The sequence below is a fragment of the Balaenoptera ricei genome, chromosome 19, assembly GCF_028023285.1.
Source record: "Balaenoptera ricei isolate mBalRic1 chromosome 19, mBalRic1.hap2, whole genome shotgun sequence".
In the NCBI taxonomy this organism is placed as follows: domain Eukaryota; kingdom Metazoa; phylum Chordata; class Mammalia; order Artiodactyla; family Balaenopteridae; genus Balaenoptera; species Balaenoptera ricei.
The window spans coordinates 63,825,388-63,844,782 of record NC_082657.1 but is presented as its reverse complement, the minus strand read 5'-3'; positions in this window follow the sequence as shown (position 1 = coordinate 63,844,782).

Here is a 19,395-nt window from a genome sequence, read left to right as displayed (position 1 = left end):
CGGGCCGGGCGAGGGCAGGGAGAGAGGGGCACTGTCTCGGGGGCAAATTTCAAAGTGGGGACACTAGGAACCTCAGTCATGGAGATAACTAGTATTTTAAAGCAACATTTTTAAAAATCAAAAATTCCTGCCCCCCCAAAAAATCCATGATGAACGAAATGTGAAACTTTTAGATAGAGTCAAGGCCACATCTGACCTTTCCTCTGGTCCCAGCTCCCCCCGCGGTTCCGCACAGCTGGTCTCACCGGGCCATTCACATTAGGTTTCGTGACATCAGCTGCGGAACGCTCCTGCAGGTTGGTGACAGAGGCCGGCGTTTCTAGGAGCTAAGCTGAGGGCGTGACCACACTTGCCAGGGTGACCCGAGCATGAGAAGACTCAAGGCTGGGTACACCCTTGTTCAAACAGGAGAGGATGTCCAGGGCGACGGCCCTGGAATATGACACCCAAAGGGCCCAAGTCCACGCCCAGGGGGGCTCGTGCTGTGCAGCGTGTGCTCCACACCCTCTCTCTGGTGACTCACAGCCTGCGGCTGGCCGGGGCGCTCAGGGTCAGGCCGCTTGTGTGAGCGCTCACACTTCTCAGCCACAGCAGCTGTCCGGAACACAAGTCACCGTGGTACCTCCTGCTGGGATCGCTGCCCTGTGGCCCCGCGGGTCAGGCCCCCAAACTCACCCTTGAACCTGTGTGCTCTGGAGTCTGAGTGTCCATCCTGGGGTCTCTGGTTGCCTTTTTTTCCTTCCACTGGGTGCTGTTACCATGTCCTCACAATCTTCCAAGCTCTGGGCCTCCTACCTCACCGCCCCTGGCTTCGGATCTATGGTTCCCACTTAATTTCTGCCCTGAGCCCTCTGCCTTTTAGTTTATGTCCTTTTTGGTAGAGCTGGTCCCCAAACCACCCCTAGCAGTGGGTGTGCGGGAAGCGGATTTCCAAGTCCTGGAGGGTTTGCACATGACTATTATGCCCTCATAACTGAGCAGCAGTTTTGCTGGCCATGCAGTTCTGGGTCACAAACCGTTTCCTCTCTGAAAGTGAAGTTTCCGGGGCCATCTGCACCGCACTGTTGCCGGGAATCCAGTTCTTTGTAGGCGGCGTGTTGCTTTCTTGCACAGTCTCCTGGAATCCCCTCTTTCTCCGTGGGCTCTGCACTTTCTCAGTGTCGTGCCTCACTGGAGACTCTGTTTCATCCGACCGCCCTGCACCCACTTTCACCAGCTCTGCCTCTGGTCCCAGGACACGCCCTGGAGTCCCTTCTCTCCTGCTTCCTCTCTGCCCACTCTCCTGGGCACGGCGCTCCGTCAGATGCTGTCCATCCCGCGCTGATCCTTTTTGTCTCTTGTGTTTTTCTCTCCTGTTTCAGGTTTCCTCGTGCTTTTATTCTATGCATTTCTGTTCTGTGAATTTATGAATAGAATAGAAATTCTGTTCTTTGAATTTATTCTATGAATTTCCTCAGTTCTGAATTCAAGCACTTTTATCCAAAGTTTTCTTTCAGGAATTATATACTTAATCTCCCAAGAGTGCTTTCTTGTGTTTCTGTTGGTGGTGGGTTTTTTTTTTTCCTTTGCACCTTGTTCTTGTTACGGAAGCCATATTGTCTGATATCAGTGAGAAGTTTCGTTTTCTCCTGTTTACTGGATGATAATGTTTCCTCTGGACCTTTTTTTTTTTTTTTTTTTTTTTTAAAGATCACAGTTGTTTTTTTTTAATTATTATTTATTTATTTATTCATTCTTGGCTGTGTTGGGTCTTCGTTTCTGTGCGAGGGCTTTCTCCAGTTGTGGCAAGCGGGGCCACTCTTCATCGCGGTGCGCAGGCCTCTCACTATCGCGGCCTCTCTTGTTGCGGAGCACAGGCTCCAGACGTGCAGGCTCAGTAGTTGTGGCTCACGGGCCTAGTTGCTCCGTGGCATGTGGGATCTTCCCAGACCAGGGCTCGAACCCGCATCCCCTGCATCGGCAGGCAGGTTCTCAACCACTGCGCCACCAGGGAAGCCCTCCTCTGGACCTTTTTTCTTCCATTGTTTATCTGGACCTTTTGTTGCACGTGCAGGCTGTCGTCAACCAGCTGGAGGTCTTGGTCACTTCATACGTAATATTTAAGGATGTAGCAGTAGCCAAGCTGCTGTGCTGTGGATACACGGGCAACCTCCCAGCTTCAAGACGGGGGCCGCCGTTACAGTGGGGGCCCTTAATGTCAGCATCTAACATGAGCATGTCAGTAGCAACCCTGATTCTCAAAACAAATGGTTTTTTAGGGAAGGACCCACTGGTGTCTTTTCCCCCAGAGTCAGCCTGGCCGTGGGCCAACCAGGGTCATGCGTCTGTGTACTTGGGCGCTGGGGGTCAGCTGGTCCACGATCCAGCCAACCACAAGCCCGATTTCAGCCACGTCTCTCACTCCCACCCCCTCCCATGACGTCTGAACCGAGTTCCTCTCCGATTTCTGCTGGGTCGCTGCCCCCTGCCCCCCTGCCGCCCCCTCTGTACGTGTTCCCGAAGGGGCCACCTCCGTCCAGCTTCTCGTCCCCAGAAACAGGCTGAACCTTCCTGCTGAGGATCCTTCCTTTCTCTGACACAGCAGGCTCTGCTTGAATCAAGTCCTCCCACCTTGACAGACATGGCGAGGAGATGCCCATCCCAGGCTGACCTTCTGACCTGGAGGATGCGGTGGGTGTCGCTATGGAGGTTCTCACAGGGTTTCCGCTTCGGCGCCCAGGGACGTGAGCCTCAGAGACAGAGCCGCGCCTGACGGCCTGGCCCCCGTCCTTTGATTTTAGAGACTGGCTCTCAGGAGGTGCGAACAGGCTTTGTTAAGGGCACGAGCTTGGAAACCAGGCTACCCCGGGTTCAAACTCCCGCGTGGCCGACTGTGTTTTCCGGAGCCGGCAGCACCCGCCTCTCCATCCACGCGCCCTCCTTATTGTCCGCCGAGAGGAGGGGCACTTGGCTTGACCCACAGAGAGAAGGCGGCGGGCGTGACTTCCGTGCTGCCGCCTGGCTCCTGTGCTGGACACTCCATCGGGAAGGCAGACACCAGCCCAGCTCCCCGCCGGCTGGCCGACCGCCGGCCCCCCTGCCAGCTCCCGGCTGAGGCCGGACTCCGCGGGCCAGAGACCAGCTGGCCCCGCCGGGCCCGGAAACGTGAGCGATGGGAGACCGCCGAGGACGTGTTGTGCGGCGACAGGGAGCTGACCCGCTGGCCCTTCTCCCGCTGCCGGTGACCAGTGTCCTGGTCTGTAAAATGGGGTGAGTAATCCAAACTGCCTCGGCCTGCTGGAGATGGCCGCACCCCACAGTCGCCTTAGTAACGAGAAGCCCCACGTCGGTGGCGGCCGAGGACACGTGCTCTCCCCGGCGGGTCCCTGGGAGGACGCCCCAGCCTTGCAGCCAGCTCAGCTCTCAGGCGAGCCGCTTAATAGTTTGCTTTAAAGCATTATCACTTTTTATTTAAATAAGGAGAGTCATATTATTAACTGGAAACATCAATGTCACTTGCCATAAACAGAAGGAACACAGGAAAATAAACACACAGAAACTAAACAGCGCTGTTAAATTTCGGCCAGAGCCACAGAGAGGCGGCCCATGAAGAGACAGCAGATTCTGCGTCCGGGGGGCAGTCAGGGCCCAGCTGGATCCTCACACACCCGAGGCCCCTGCACGGCAGGCCAGACGCTCACCCGAGCTCCCAGGACCGAGACTGGATCCACCCATGTGGGCCGGGCTGTCGACCAGCCAGGAGGGACCAGAGCCCAGGCCCCGACACAGCCCAGAGCAGCACGCAGGGCCTGAGTCCACAGCCCATCCCTCAGGAATACACACGCTATGTGCGTGAGCAAACACAGAGAGACGTGCAAACACAGCCAACCACACACCACCCAGGCTACAGAGCACACCCACATCCAATGCACAGTTACACAGGTGTACACGCACAACCACCTGCGTGCAGACGCCTGTGCCCCGAGACACCAACACAGCGAACGTGCAGACACACCTACCCGTGATCCCCATACCTGCACACGTACGCACCTGAACATCGCAGACGAGAATGCTCAGACACGTCCCATACCTGCAATGTGCAGACACAGCACATGCTTACAAGTACACACATGCCGACTTGTACACATGATCAGCACATATGCATTCAGAGATGCAGATGTGCACATACAGAGACACACATACTTAGCACGTAAATATAAGCACACACACTCAGACATAAGTACACAGATGTGATCACACAAACACTCAGACGTAAGTACAAAGATGTGATCACACACTCACACACACACTCTTACCAGGCCTGTCCTGTCACATACACAGCACACAACACACACATGCTTAGCCTTGCAGACGCCCTTGTCTCTTTGTCCTTGTGCCCACCCAGCCCCCATGCCCACCTCAGGGCCGGCAGCCATGCCCTCAGCCCGTGACCACCCCCAGAGCCTGGCACACGACCGCCCCTGGTGGGCTGTGGGGTGTGTCCTAGGAGGCCCTGGGGCACAGACAGCGTCAGACCTGGCTACGTCTGGGTTGGGCTGTCCTCAGGCCCCTCGACCATCCATGCCCAGCCATGAAGCCACCACCTGGACCTCTGCCCCCAGATCCTCACTGCCCAATTTCCTCATGGACGACACCCCGTCCACCCAGCCCCCGGGAGTGGCCTTCAGGCTGGTGGCTTCTCCACAGCTCCCTGGCCCAGGTGGCCCGCGGTGGCAGGAGGAGACAGCCATCCTGCAGCCCAGACAGCGCCGGGCTCCCCGCGAGGCCTGGGGGTTTGTTTCTGTTTTTCTCAAGTTCCATCTACCCGAGTTCCGCAGGCGGCCTCAGCTCCCTTACACAGAACAGCAACTCCCCCGGGGGCCTTCTCGACGCACCTCAGAGCGCGGGACAGAGGGCTGAATGCCGCACACGTGTCAGCCGGTCCGCGTTTCAGCAGACACGTGAGCCAGGCGTGCCCGGCACACACGGCCCACCGGGTTTCAGCGCCCTCTGACCCTCGGGCTGGGCCTCGGGCCTCGGGCCGGGGCTGGGCTGGGCTGGGCGCTGGGCGGTTGGGGGATGCGGGCCGCCTCGGGCAGGCTGTTGGCATCGGTGGGAGGGCTGAGTTAGGAGCTGTGGGGAGGAGGCTCACGGGGGACACCTGGGCCCCGGGTGCCTCCCGCCTGGCGCACAGCGTCACCAGGCAGCGGGCAGCCTGGCACCTGAGGGCCTGGGATTCCACCCCTGCCCGCCGCCCTCACTGCTGGGGTGGAACACCGCTGTGTCTCAGGGCTGGAAGGCATCCTCGGCTGCGGGCGGGCCCAGAGGCAGGGGGCCCTGGTTTCTATATATGTAACATTCCCAGCTACAGGAGGCTCAAAAGCAATCAGGGATCAGAATGTCCTCGGCAGAGACACGGGACTTTCAAACCCAGGGAAGGGTCTGGGTGGTGACCCGGCCCAGCTCGGGGCTGGCTGCGCTCATTGGTTTCAGGGTTCTGGGGTTAGGGTGGGAAGTGGGGAACAGCCTGGTCAGCGCTGGCAGGCGCCTGGCAGTCCCATCGCCAGCCGGGGAGGGCACACACAGCTGGGCCCACCCTGGCTCCCCGAAGCCCGGGCGGGGGCACAGGGGGGCGTGTACAGCCGCACTCCTGCCTGCCCTCTGCCCTGGCCGACTCTGAGTGGGGACAGCCCCCTAGTCGGGGCACTGCTGTGAGGAGCTCAGATGCCAGTACTGCGAGGAAGGGGACGTGGCCATGGGGCCTGGGTCGGGGGCGCTCCCCACCTCAAATTTCAAGGGGATCCAGAGTGAGGAGGGGGTGGGGATCTAAGCAGAGGCTGCAGAGCTAGGAGGCCCCCTGCTGAGGCTCTGGAGGAAATCAACTCCCTTGACCCTCCCCTGCGCGGGTGCGGGGTGAATGGCACCGGGAAGGGAGGGCCCGGGAGGAGAGGCGGGTCAGGGTGGAGAAGGGCTGAGTGTCCCCCCCTGGGCACTGTGGACCAGGGCCGGGGGAGGCAGCCAGGTGCAGCCCCTCCCTGGAGGACGACGTCCCAGTTCCACATGTGGGGTGGCACCACTCCGGGGGCAGAAAGGCTGGAGAGCAGAACTTCCCCACTGGGTCTGCCCGGGCCCCGGCATAGCCGGACGGCCGGAGGGCCAGAGGCACTGAGGACGGGGTGCGGGAGGGAGATTTCTGCTTTTGATATTATTACTCTTTGCACTGTTTGAAAATTTTAGCATGTGCATTAACACGGAAAAATCAAATTAATTAAACCAGAAACAGAGGGTTCAAGCGGGCTCTGCACAGAGATGGGGGTCTGGGCACCTTAGGGTCCCAACCCAGCCCTGAGCCCTCCGTTCACAGGGGTGTCAGGTGAGACCCTACATGCTGGCTCAGGCTCCCCCCCTCACCCACCTCCCCCCGCCACCGTGGGGCTGGCCGGCCAGGAGTCCCCGAGGGAGGAGGCTCAGGGATTGCCAGCAAGTGTGTGGACACGGGAGCCCCGTCTGCTGCACTGCACCCTTCCTGCTTTCACATCTGTGACCCTGGGGGACACATCTGTCCTTCTGAAAGTCCCCAGAGAGAAACCATGCCTCGTCAGCCTGAGCCTGGGGAACGCCCAGATGGGTGAGTCAGCAGTAATCTCCAGGGGACGCCCCTCGGAGAGGCTTCCTCGGGAGGCCTGGGGTCAAAGGACGCACACCGCCACGGTCGGCTGCCCTTCCTTCTGGGGTTGGGGTGCCCTGGGCCACCAAACACTGGCCAGCACGGTCCAGCTCACAGAGCCGGCACCTGGGCCTGGCAGGGAGACATCTCCATCTGTCCCAGGGTGGCTGCTGGGGCCTGGGAAGGGCTGCCAGGCTCAGACAGAGGCCGCGTGGCTCGCAGTCAGAACCGGGCTGTGTGACGCGCGCTGACATTCTTAGTCTTGCCTTTGCCAGGGTCTGGCAGGATGTGTGATGGGCAGAGGCTCCCCGTTTGTCGCCCCCGAGGCCCCATCCTCACTGGGTTTGATTTGTCTCACTCCCTCGTGTGTCCTCAGCTTCTAGGACAAGCCAGGACCACAGAATGTGTGACAAAGCAAAGGCGGGCACAGGGGTGGGGGCAGCCTCCAGTGCGCTCCCTCCTCCAGGCTGGCCTCCGGGCTCCTCCCCTCCTGCGCCTGTGGCCACTGGATGAGCTCCTGTGAGGGACACCGGGTCTCCTGTTGGCTGGTGGGCTTCTGTATTTGAGCATGAGACATCCCAGGAACGTTTAGACAGTGCCCGAGGGTCCTGCCCAGGGCTGCCAGGCTACCCTCCCTGTGGGCCTCACAGGCAATCCCGAGGCTGGGAGCACCTCCCACAAGGGGGTTAGGTCTGGGGGCCCCACCAGCTGTTCCTTCAGCAGATCCCTTCCCTGCAGAGACCCCCGTCTTGGGGCGCCGCCCGTTTACACCCCCTGTCCAGCATGGCAACAGGGAAGCCGTGTCCCGGCCCGGCCGCCCCGCCACAGGGCAGGGTAGTCACTGGGCTGGACCAGGGCAGGGCAGGCGAGGGCCTCCCGCTGGGGCCGGCCTCCCCCTGAACTGTAGGATGGGGACAATGGTGCCCGGCACAGGGACCCTCTAGATTTGAAGGAGACGCTCGTGGGAAAATGCTCGGGGTCTCCTAAGCGCTGTGTGGCGGCCGCCCTGTCCTGTCTGTGAAACAGGCCTGGAGCCCCGAGCTCAGCCTGAGGCTGGTGGACACTCGGGGGTGAGACCAGGGGCTCGGGGCCCCTAGGGCCACCCGTGGTCCTCAGACCCACACCCTGCGACATGGGCCCCAGGTGGCCCTGGCAGCTGTCCCCACCCCCGCCCCTCCACTGCTGTCCTCTGGTGGCTGGTCGGGCCACACGGTGTTGCCCAGAGGTCGTGCCTGTGGGGCAGCCCCCTGCATGCTCTGAAGGTCCGGAGGGCAGCACAGGTGCGGCCCCCTTCCCAGCCCTGGAAACCGAGGCACGGGCCGCGCGCACCCAGGCCACGTGGCTCAGAGCCGCAGGTTCCTGGGCGGCAGCGGGCAGGGCAGCCAGGCAGAACTGCAGAACAGGAAGGCTTCCTGGAGGAGGAGGCAAGCTAGCTGAATCTCGAAGGGCAGGTGGCCAGGGAGAAAGGTTCTAGGCAGAGGACAGCAGAGATGTGGGAGAGGGAAAGCTGCAGGGGCCTGCAGGGGCCTCACCGGCCTCAGCGGGTCTGGACCGAACCCTAAGGACAATAAAGGGGCTACTGACTCAAGCCCGCCTTGTCAGGGGGTGTGCACATTCAGTGCATAGCAGACAGCATGCGAGCTGTATCGCAACCAGGCCGTCACAACCGTAGCACAGAGGGCAGCCGTGACCTCCACCCCTAGGTGAACGGACCCACAGGTTATAGTGCGTCCACGCGTGGAGCCTGACACAGAATGAACAGGAACTGTGGACACACAACAACATGGCTGAAAGCCGTGAAGAAGGACAGAAGGACACTCAGCCTTAGTCCCTGGGTGCAGGGTCCTGGGATGGGTAACCCGTGCGGTGGGATGGTCGGGAGGGGCTGTGGGTTGGTGAGGGCGCAAGGGAAGTTTCTGGGGGAGACGTGTCATGTCTCATCTACGTAATGATCGCGTCACGTGTGAACAAGTGAAAACTCAGAGAACTGGACTTCTGTCCCTGGAGGTTTGAGGGTCACGGGCTGACTTTCTCTAGGAAAATCTGAAGGACAGGGTTCAGGAGGTGGCAGGCAGGTCAGGGTGCACTTTGCAGTTTGGTGGACAAGGAAGACAAAGACTAGAGGCCTGCGCCTTCCCTGGGCCCCGGGAGGCCAAGGGGCCAGCTGCGGGCCACGCCGGCAAGGGGGAGAAAGGGCCCACACGAGGCAGAGCGGCTTTGGACTTGGGCCCCGCCCCAGGGCCGCTTGCAGGTCCAGTCAGAGCCCAAGTCCTCCCCCGCTACCCGCCCCCCGCACCCCCTCGCAAGGCTGGCCTCCCCCCACCCCACAAACCCAGTCACCCTCTCCCTCCCTCCCCGCCAGCCAGGCCCCAGCGATGCCGATGCTGGCCTGATTACAGCTGCATTTTCCCAAACACAGTCACGTTCACAGGCCTGGAGGTCACACCTCTGGAGGCCACCACCCCAACCACTGCAGGTGGGTCTAATTAGTGCCCCATTTCACAGATGGGCTCATGGGTGCCAAATGGCCTGCAGAGGCCACCCAGCTGGCAGGTGAGCTTCAGACCAGGGGGTGCAGAGACCAGTACAGGGACCCCCCTCGCAGGGACGTGTGCCTCATCCAGGCGGGGCACGAGGGGGCTGTGTGTCCTGAGGTCACTCTGGGACACTGCTCTGCCCTCCACGCAGGAGGGCGTCACACAGGCCCTGAAATGCCAGGCCCAGGAGACCCCTGACACGTCCTTCTCACGGGAGGAAGATGTCACAGGAAAAGGGCAAAGCAGCGTGACAGAGGGGAGAGGTGAGCGGCCCCCGATGGGGGACAAACTTGCTGAGACCCCCGGGCAGCCTCGGAGGCCGGCCTGCACTGGCACCTCCATCGCAGAGCCGGGCTCTCCGAGGCGCCCCATGGACCAGCCCGGGCTGGGTGTCAGGGACCCAGGGGTGGGGGCCGGCAATGGGGGTGCTTCTCTCCAGGAGCCAAGAGCTGGGCTGCCGCCCACACCTCCTGAGGGAAGCCCTGCAGCCAGGCCGGAGAGCGGGCTGTCCCTGTCCTCCCCGCTTGCTCTGGGGACTTTTTGTTCGATCGTTTCTTTTCCTTTCGTCGCAGAACGTTGCCATCAGATTCCACCTTTTATCTCGGATAATTCTTCCCGAGCACTTCGGCTCCCCGGGACACTTGAGGACGGGGGTGCTGGACGCGCCTGTGGCCTGTCTGTGAAGGTGACGGTGGGCGGGGGGAGGGCGGCACTGTCCCTGCTGGGGGCCCGGAGGGGACAAACCCCACCCGCTGCCCGCAGGGCCCGGCTGGTGGGACTGTCCAGGCCCAGGAGTGACTTATCCGAGTCACACCGCGAGCTAGTGATCAAGGCGGGGCCAGGGGCTGGCTCTCTGGGGTCACTACAGGAGGGTCGTCGGTTCAGGAAAAATAAGGCTGGAATTCGGCCTCCAGGCCCTTTAAATGGAAACAGCTGGACTGAATCCGAGTCAACGGGGCACCGACCAACTGTGGAAGCCAGATTTCAATCAGTGATAACTATCGCGAAAGGGCAAGAATCCCGCGTTGCAGTCACTGCGTTTGTGCCGAGCAAGGGGGCTGGGGGGTGAGCCGGGCTCAGCCACTGGGGAGCAGGAATCTACAAAAGCGGGAAGGGGCCCCCAGGCACTGGCCTTGGGAGTTGGCAAAGGGCAGGGTGCTTGGGGTGTAAGAAGGAGGTACTGCTCCCCAGCCCGACCTCTCCACGTTGAAGAAATTCTTGTTTGCTTTTTTCTTGTTTGCTTTGTTCTCCAGACAGTAATGCATAGCAAACGCCACCGCTCAACAGGAATCTTGACCTCTGACCCCACAGACCCCGAAGTTCCCTCAAACCCCTTGGTGAGCGTCTGCTACTGTGGCCTGACCCCCATTTGCTGGCGAGCCCCCCAAAGTCACGGGCAGTATCTGTCTTGCTCACAACTGTATCTCTAAACCAGGCATAAAGTATACATTCCAGAAACATCAGTGGACAGATTGCTAACAGCTTTGGTTACCACTTTATCACGTGGAAGAATATCTGTGGGAAAATTGGTGCTATTTTTTATCCACCAAATGTTCAAAAGTGAGGGAACGGGGTGGGGGATGGACCCAGCGTTTTCTTTCCTTTTCTTTTTTTATAAATTTATTTATTTGTTTTTATTTTTGGCTGCCTTGGGTCTTTGTTGCTGCGCGTGGGCTTTCTCTAGTTGCAGCGAGCAAGGGCTACTCTTTGTTGCGGTGCGTGGGTTTCTCATTGCAGTGGCTTTTCTTGTTGCGGAGCAGGGGCTCTAGGCGCACAGGCTTCAGTAGTTGTGGTTCATGGGCTCAGTAGTTGTGGCTCGCGGGCTCTAGAGCGCAGGCTCAGTAGTTGTGGTGCACAGGTTTAGCTGCCCCGCAGCATGTGGGATCTTCCCGGACCAGGTATTGAACCTGTGTCCCCTGCATTGGCAGGCGGATTCTCAACCACTGCACCACCAGGGAACCCCAGACCCAGCGCTTGCCTCCTTAACGAGCGCCGTGCTGCGTGAGAGAGCTGGGTGGGTGCCGGCTGAACAGCGGCAGCTCAGGACTCACTGCCCTGCTTAGGACACGCGAGAAAGGTCAGCCCATGGAGACAGCAGCTCATCAAACCCGTGGGATTTTAGTAAATTGTATTCAGACAAGGATAGAACCATCTGAAAAACAGGTCAGGTTGGACTCCCCGCCTCATATTCTACAAATCAGAAAGCACTGGAAGGGAGCAGATAGAGGGCATTAGAGAAAAACACAGACGCACGGCCAACACACCCCAGGAGAGTATCAAAGACCAGTGACAAACTAGGAAAACACATTTCTAATAATGCTTACAGCACAAAAGGCCTTAATAAGTCATTTTTTAAAAAGAAGCAATCCAACAGAAAAACGGGCAAAGGGCATGAACAAAGAGATGACCAAAAAGAAAAAAAAGCTGAATGAGAAAAAGGCAACTTAAACTACGGCAAGATTCTTGTACCAATCTGACTGGCAAACTCCAAAAGTTAGTTAAAATCAAACTGCATTTGCCCTGTGAACGAGGAGCCCCACTTTGGGAAACCGACCCCACAGACACACCGCACACACACACAAGACAGTGTCTCTGCCACAGGGTTCACTGTCCCATGTTCACCTGGACGAGAATGATTTAAAAACTGAGGTATTCTCTGCAGCTGTTGAGAAATGAGGACACTCTCTGTATACTGACGAGCAGAAGTCAGCAGGACGGTCCAGAGGGAGGGGTGGACACACCTGTAATTAGTTACTGCAGATGATGGTACCTGGCTGGAGGCCCAAAGTGGCGGGAAGGCCACCAGTAGGATGTCCAGACCCACCTTGCCAGGACTTGGATTTCTTTGTACCACGTGAGGGTGTTACTGTGCTCACTGCTTACAACAAATATGTCTTTTAATTAGGTGACAGCCATGGTTTTAGATGGTAAAGACGTGTCTGTCCTCTTCTGTTCTTTTTTTTTTTTTTTTTAAATTATTATTATTATTATTTTATTTATTTATTTATTTATTTACTTATGGCTGTGTTGGGTCTTCGTTTCTGTGTGAGGGCTTTCTCCAGTTGCAGCGAGCAGGGGCCACTCTTCATCGCGGTGCGCGGGCATCTCACTATAGCGGCCTCTCTTGTTGTGGAGCACAGGCTCCAGACGCGCAGGCTCAGTAGTTGTGGCTCACAGGCCTAGTTGCTCCGTGGCATGTGGGATCTTCCCAGACCATGGCTTGAACCCATGTCCCCTGCATTGGCAGGCAGATTCTCAACCACTGCGCCACCAGGGAAGCCCTGTCCTCTTCTGTTCTTGAGACCAACAGGGAAGCCGGCTCTGTGCCCGTCCCCCCGCGCAGCACTTCGAGACGGGAAAGCAAAGCCATGGTTCCCTTCTCGATCATCCTCAAGAAGGGGCCGCACGCTCTTCTGGTCCTGGTGGGGTCGGGGTTGGCCCTTTCCCACCTCCCCTCCAGAGCAGCGTCCACACCCAGGGGGCCGGAGGGGGGGTGTTGGGTGGCCTGCCTCTGTCATCTGACCCCAAATACAGCTCAGTCCCAGCCCCCTGGCTGCAAGCCCAGAATTTTCCAGTTTGGGGCCTTTCTGGGCCAACCTGAGTGGGTAAGGCATCCTCCAAGGCTGGCAGACAGGCAGAGCCAGGAGAGTTGCCTGGTGGGTGGGGTCTCGGACGGTTCGGGGGGTGCCCGGGGGTTCTGTCTTCCCCCTGGAGCTACAGAGGGTATGGGGGGCTCTCAGGGACCCCAGACCCAGGGAGTGCCATTCATGCTCCCAGACTTCTGTCTTTATGGTGGGCTATTCATGCTGGGGGTCGTCAGACAGGACGAAAAAGGCTCAGCTTAGCCCTTTCAGCGGTATCTCAGGACCCATGACTCCCCTGCTGGGCCGTGTACAGAATCACTTGTTATAAATGTTCCTTAAAGACTTTTGACGGGCATAATTATATTGTGCTGTGTTTCAAGCGTGGTCAACGTTGAGCATACACATTAAAGCCCCTGCTTCTCCTCCTTGGCGGCCTGGGAAGTGTAGGCTCTTGCCCTCTGACGGCACCTCGTGGCTGTAATGGGACTGCTCCAGGCCCCGGAACCGCCCCCTCACCAGCCTGTCTCAGGGCCTTGAGCAGACCCCCTGCCCTGCGAGCTCCTCTGACTGGTCCAGAGTTCACTTCGACCCTTCCCTTAGGGCTCCCCAGACCTCACCCTGGGCTGGGAGCTGCCCCTGAGCCACACTCACCCTCCACAGGCGTAGAAGCTCACGCACACGCACACACATGTGCACAAATACACACGCACACAAACAAACATGGGCGGGTTGTGCCAGGTGGTCAGGCCCCGCGGCCTCGAGGTCGACTTGGCTGCTGTAGGAGACCGAGGGGCTGGTGCACGCCGGCTGGAGGGTTCTGCCCGGTCAGTGGGGCCTCTGGGCAAAACGTCCCAGAGCTGCTACCCCCGTGTCCGCTGCCACCACTGCTTCGGGGTAACCACCGGAGCTCAGTGCCAGCGTGGGTCCTACCAGCGGCCACGGGAGGGAGACTCCAGGAGGACCCTGCCTGGGAGGGGCCCACGGCCCAGAGCACCAGCTCCCCCTCCTCGTCAGGGCTTCCCTTTTTAATTTTGACTTTTGTGTCTGGCTCTTTGTTTTGAACGGGTAATACATTCACAGGGTTCCAAAAAATCAAGATGATTTTAAACGGTACCTTCAGGAGTTTTCTATCACCGCCGAAAAACTACCACAAACGCTGAGGCTGCCAGAACCTGGTTCTGTGGGTCCGAGTCCGGGGGGCGCTGGCCGGCTCTCCCACCCTGGGTCTCACAGGCCAAACCAAGGCGGCCCTGACCCGGAGGTCCCGGGGAAGAGCAGCGGGTTCGACCCGCTCCACGGCTGGGCGTGAGTCGACTCCTGATTACCGGCTGGGGGAAGTGCTCGGTTAATGCCGTACGATTCCATCGGGCCCACCTGGGGCTCCTGCGCCAGGTTCTGGGAATCAGGGGTGGCAGCTCTGGGGGCCGTTCTGTCCCCACGGACACCCCGGGAAATCGCGCCCCCGTCTCTGGTGCCCATACCACCCTCACTCCCCGCCTGGTAGGGCACTTCATCTGTACACGCGCTTTGTGTGTGTTCTCTTCTTGCGTTTCTTCAGCCAGGCGCGCGTGCGTGTGTGCGCGCATGCGTGTGCGTGTGTGTGCGCGCGTGCGTGTGTGTGCGCGTCCTCACGCACCCTGCTGTCTGTCAGGACGGTGGGTGCTGGGTGTTTGCAGCATACGGCGTGGCTTGGAGCCCCCAGCGGGCCCCGTCTCACCAGCGCCCGAGGGCGGCTGAGAGCGTTTTCTAAGTGTGCCCTTACCTGCCCGGTCAGCTCCCAGCGCTACTCTGTGGGTCAAAGGTGACTGCGGGGACCCGCCGGAAGGCTGCCCCGAGCGGCAACATCCAAGGAGCGTTTTCCCACAGCTCCTGCGCGTTTGCCAGGCAGGCTGAGCTTGAACGTCTCCCCCTTCACACGGGGCACCGCCGCCCTGCCCCCACGCACCTGAAGACAAAGGGTCTCCAGGCAGCGTCCACACTTCCTTGGCCTCGATCGAGGCCCCTCAGGGGGTGGGGGAGGTTTCAGGGAAGCCCGCGAGGTGCGGGCAGGACTCGGGAATCCGCCAGGAGGGTGGAAGCCGCCGCCCGCCGGCCCAGAGCTGCCCTTGGCCTCCCAGCCGGCAGCCAGCTCCACGGGCGACGAATGCCCCAGGCAGAGCAGCGCCAGGACCCCGGCGCCTGCCCAGCATGCACGCCCCCAGTCCTCACCCCCCGCCACTGCTGGACCCTCCTGACATCACCCGCTCACTACCCACCTCCAGCAGGGCCCTGGCCCTGCTCTGAAGGAGTCCAAGGCTGGGTAAGGGGCTGGCCTCCGAGCGGCCCAATCAGAGCTGAGTCTGGGGGTTCTGGGGTCTCACTTCATCCACAAGTCCCAGAAGAGAGGGGGCTGGGGGGCGAACATGCAGAAACCTGACCTCAGAGGCAGGGTCCATGCAGGAGCCCTTGCTCTGGCTGCCAGTTCACTGTGGGGGGGGGGGGGGGCGCGGGTAAAGGCCTGAGTCACTTGTCCTGGGAAAGGGATGGTTCCAGTTCCCAAAACTGACGTCAACTGTGAGATTTGGTGGCTTTCATGTGGTTCACTGTGCCTTTTACCATTTAATAAAATTCAGTTTATTAATGATATAAACTTTCAATCCCAGTTTCTTACACATTCAGTCTACGAAGTTTAATATTCTGCTTATTCATCACTTTTAAAGTCTTTGATTCACGTTTGATTCCATTTATAAACGTAGACAAGCTCCTATAAACTTGTTTAATTGTATTAATATTCAATCCATTTGACTTTCTTTTTAGCTCCTACAGTTGTCTCACAGAACAAGTAGAAACTTGTACATCTAGCAAATTACACTTGTGAAGCTGGAGCCCCCGAAGCTCTCTGAGCTGGTCCAATATTGTATGTACCCAGTAATATTTCAACTTTATTTTTTATTTATTATTTTTTTAAATTTTATTTATTTATCTATGGCTGTGTTGGGTCTTCATTTCTGTGCGAGGGCTTTCTCTAGTTGCGGCAAGTGGGGGCCACTCTTCATCGTAGTGCGCGGGCCTCTCACTATCACGGCCTCTCCCGTTGTGAAGCACAGGCTCCAGACACGCAGGTTCAGCAATTGTGGCTCACGGGCCCAGTTGCTCTGCGGCATGTGGGATCTTCCCAGACCAGGGCTCGAACCCGTGTCCCCTGCATTGGCAGGCAGATTCTCAACCACTGCGCCACCAGGGAAGCCCAAGATTTCAACTTTAAATCACACTTTGAAATCAATTTCTCAGTCACATGTTTTAAATTGGTTTTACAAGGCTGACCTCTCACATGTCCACAATTCCTCATCCCAAGCTCTTGGAAACAAGTGTGTTTAGGAATTCGGAGTTAACCCATTTCCACAGCTACTGTAATGCCCAGTGGGGAATGAGCAGCAGCTACCACCAGACAACACACATGACTGTTTCTGCCTTGAGATGTTAAAATACTCACTCTGAGACAAAAATTATTATAAATTTTCCTTATCTGAAAAAGAAAAAAAAAATCCCCTTTGTAATAGCATCAAAAACAATAAAAATACCCAGGAATAAATTTAATCAAGAAGGTGAAGGACCTGTACACTGAAAACTATGAGGCACTGATGAAAGAAATTGAAGACACAAATAAATGGAAAGGTATCCCATGTTCATAAATCATAAGAATTCATATTGTTAAAATGTCTATACTACCCAAAGCCATCTACAGATTCAATGCAATCCCCATCAAAATTCCAATGGCATTTTTCACAGAAAAAAAAAAATCCTAAAACTTGTATGGAACCACAAAAGACCTTGAATAGCCAAAACAATCCTAAGAAAGGAGATCTAAGCTGAAGGCATCACACAGCCCAATTTCAAACTATATTACAAAGCTACAGTAATCAAAACAGCATGGTATTGGCCTAAAAACAGATACATAGACCAACGAACAGAATACAGAGCCCAGAAATAAACCCCTGCATATCTGGTCAACTAACATTTGACAAGGGAGCCAAGAATACTCAATGGAGAAAGGATGGTCTCTTCAATAAATGGTGTTGGGAAAACTGGACAGCTACATGCAAAAGAATGAAACTGGACTGCTATCTTACACCACTCACAAAAGTTAACTCAAAATGAATTAAAGCCTTAAATGTAAGACCTGAAACCACAAAACCCTGAAAAGAAAACAGAGAAAAAGCTCCTTGACATTGGTCTCAGCAACGATTTTTTGGATATGACACCAAAAGCACAAGCAACAAAAGCAAAAAGAAATGAGTGGGATTGCATACAACTATAAAGCTTCTGCACAACAAAAGAAACCATTAACAAAATGAAAATGAAACCTACAGAAGGGAGAAAATATTTGCAAACCATCCATCTGATAAGGGGTTAATATCCAAAATATATAAGGAACTCACACAACTCAACAGCAAAAAAAGAGCAAATAACCCAATTAAAAAGTGGGCAGAGGACCTGACTAGACATTTTCCAAAAGAAGACATACAGATGGTAACCAGGGACATGAAAAGGTGCTCAACATCACTAATCATCAGGGAAATGCACATCAAAACCACAGTGAGATATCCCCTCACACCTGTCAGAATAGCTATTATCAAAAAGACAAGAAAAAACAAGCATTGGCGAGGATGTGGAGAAAAAGGAACCTTCACACACTGTTGGTGGGAATGTAAATTGGTGCAGCCACTATGGAAACAGTATGGAGTTTCCTCAAGAAATTAAAAACAGAACTACCGTATGATCCAGCAATTCCACTCCTGGGTATTTATCCAAAGGAAATGAAATCACCCTCGAAGGGACAGCTGCACTCCAACATCCACAGCAGCACTATTCCAATATATACTCCAATATATATTCCAATATATATTCCAATATAGCAGCACAATAGCCAAGACATGGAAGCAACCTAAGTGTCCATCAGTGGACGATGGATAAAGAGGACTGTCTCTCCCTCCTTGCCCACCCCCACCCTCTCTCTCTCTCTCTCTCTCTCTCTCACACACACACACACACACACACACACATGCAGAGGAATAGCATTCAGCATAGAAAAGAAGGAAATCCTGCCATTTCTAGAACACGGATGAACCTAGAAGGCATTATGCTCAGTGAAATAAGCCACACAGAAAAAAACCCTCTGTTCTCACTGTATGATCTCAGTTACATGCGGAATCTAAAAAGCCAAACTCATAAAAACAGGCAGTAGAGGGTGGTGGCCAGGGACTGTGGGGGAGGGGAAACGGGGAGGTGTTGGTCAAATGGCAGAAATTTCCAGTCGTGAGTAAGCTCTGGGATCTGATGTACAGCATGGTGACTGCAGCTCACAATACTGTGTGTATAGCTGAAAGCTGCTCAGAGAGTAATCTTACGTCTCATCACCACACACAAAGAAGAGGTGATTATGGGAGGTGATGCTGGTGGTAACCAGCCTTGCTGTGGGAATTGTCCCAAAATGTGTAAGTGTATCAAATCATCACATCGCACGCCTTAAACTCACACATATTACCTGCCAGCTGCGTCTCAGTAAAGCTGGGGAAGAAGCTGCAGATTTGCTGTCAGCGTGGAACGGGGTCCTGTGAGTGCCTGGTTTGGGGCGCCCCCTAGTGGAAGCCAGCGTCCTGCCACCTCGCGCTCTGTGCAGCGTTGGGTGTAGGGGTGGACGGAGCTCCTGAGGGACCCCAGGCCCTGGACCCCAGGAGGTGGCCGCCCCCCAGGGCCGGCAGGGCTGGGAGGGAGAGTCGGTCATAACTGGTCCATATCACAGGTCCGTATGCCTGGTGTGAGAAAATAGTGTATCAAAACAAAGTGCGGTTATGGAGTCCTTCTGTTTAAACAATAAACTATTTTAGAAAATTTGAAAAATAAGACAAAGCGCAGATGTCCCTTGACGCCCCTGACGCACCAAAGCCCAGGCAGCCCCTGGGTCCCCAGCCTCCCCACCTCCTGGGAGCTGCCGCACAAAACCACAAGCAACAGGAGTTCACTCTTTCCCGGTCCTGGAGCCGGGAGTCCAAAACCAAGGTGTCGGGGCACGCTCCCTGTGCAGCCTGCCATGGGGGGGGTGGGGGGCGGGGACAGCACCTGTCCCATCATTGGCACTTTCCTCCTCTTATGGCGACACCAATCCCTGGACTCAGGGCCCATCCTATGACCTCATTTGACCTTGATCACACCTGCAAAGACCCTATTTCCAAAGAAGGCCCCATCCGCGGGACCGGGGTTAGGACTTGAGCGTGTCCCCTAAGGACGGGGGAGACGGTTGCTGGCCTTCCCCCCGAGGAGCCCAGGGGCCCCCAGGACCACGTGAGCTTTCTCCTCCATCTGCCCTCCCTCCCGCCTCTGTGGGGACTGAACACATTACTCCAGCACAAGCTCGAAACTCAGTGCTGTCTAAAGGCCAAGATGGGCGACCCGGCCTCCACCTCCCCTGGACGTTAGACTGACCCCATCCCTGACCCTCAACCTGCTTCTTCCTGGCCTGCCCTTGGCCACCCAGCCAGGGCCTTCAGTGCTGACCTGCACCTGGGCCTGACAGTAAGAGGGGGGGCCCACTCTGAGGACCCCACCCTCCCCACTGTCACCCATGGGAAGCTCACCTCTCATGGAACCA